The sequence below is a fragment of the Lactuca serriola genome, chromosome 1 (genome assembly GCF_051521515.1).
Source record: "Lactuca serriola cultivar US96UC23 chromosome 1, Lser_US96UC23_V15, whole genome shotgun sequence".
Lineage (NCBI taxonomy): Eukaryota > Viridiplantae > Streptophyta > Magnoliopsida > Asterales > Asteraceae > Lactuca > Lactuca serriola.
In genome coordinates this window covers 197,406,203-197,407,776 of record NC_136408.1, presented here as the reverse complement: position 1 = coordinate 197,407,776, position 1,574 = coordinate 197,406,203, and positions in this window count along the sequence as shown.

Below are 1,574 nucleotides of genomic sequence, written 5' to 3'. Positions count from 1 at the left end.
AGTGAACGTGGGTTGAGTCCAATACTCAGAATTTATGAGCACTAATTAATGTTGTAGCAACTTTTGCTATGTCTAACACCTTAGACATCTACAAGCCCAATTCATGACAGCCTTGATTCATGTCTACTTCCAATATAAGAATAACTGTGGAGAGTTTGAATAAAGTAATTATTCTGGAAGTCAAAACATGCAAAATTGAAACAATATTAAATAATTGACACAAGATAGCAACACCTTACTTATAAATAAACAAAAACTTTTATTTAATCATCAAATGTCAATTTAAATTTTACAAGTTTCAGAAATAACTATCTAATCTGTAAAACTAATATCATCCTTCAGCCCGATGCGCTTCGCATGCTGCAAATGCTTCACCCTACATAGTCCCTTCGTGAGGGCATCTGCTAGATCTGCCATGATCTCTTGGTTCCTTAGCTAAGGCAATTGCACCCTCATTGTCATAGAAAATCTCCATAGGTTCCTTAATAGCTGGTACAACTCCAAGGTCTCCAATGAAGTTCTTTAGCCATATAGCCTCCTTTACCACCTCGTTTGTTGTTATGTACTCTGATTCGCAAGTTGAATCAGCTACTATTTCTTGCTTGGAACTCTTCCAAGTAATTGCTCCTCCATTTATGGTAAAGACCCAGCCTGACTGAGAGCGGAAGCTATCCTTATCAATCTGGAAACCAACATCACTATACCCCACAACTCTCAAGTTATCACTCCCACCAAGGGTAAGGACCCAGTCCTTAGTCCTCCACAGGTACTTGAGAATATTCTTTACCGCAGTCCAGTGAGCCTTGCCCAGATTCCCTTGATATCTGCTGACCATGCTGAAAGAAAAGGCCACATCAAGGCGAGTACAAGTCATAGCATACATGATCGAGCCTACAGCGGAAGCATATGGTACTCGACTCATCTCAGCTATCTCAGCCTCTATACTCGGGCTCTGAGTCTTACTCAGTTTGACGTTACACTGGATTGGTAAGTCACCTTTGTTGGAATCCTGCATGCTGAACCCCTTCAGCACCTTATCCAAGTAGGTACTTTGACTAAGTCCAATTAGTCTATTACTCCTTTCTATCAAAATCCTTATCCCTAAGATATAGGCAGCTTCTCTAAGGTCCTTCGTAGTGAAATACTTCCCAAGCAAGGATTTAACCTCCTGCAAGGTTGGGATGTCATTTCCTATAAGTAGTATGTCATCCACATACAATACCAAAAAGCTAACTATACTCCCACTAGCCTTAGCATATACACAAGAATCATCTTCGCTCCTCGAAAAACCAAACTCTTTGACTTTCTCATCGAAACAAAGATTCCATCTGCGAGATGCTTGTATCAATCCATAGATGGATTTCTCAAGCTTACACACTCTATTAGGGTGCTTTGCATCGATAAAACCCTCTGCCTGACTCATGTAAACATCCTTATCCAACTTTCCATTAAGGAAAGCGGATTTGACATCCATTTGCCATATTTCATAATCATGAAATACAACTATGGCTAGCAAAACCCTAATAGACTTAATCTTTGCTACTGGTGAGAAGGTCTCATCATAGTCAACTCCC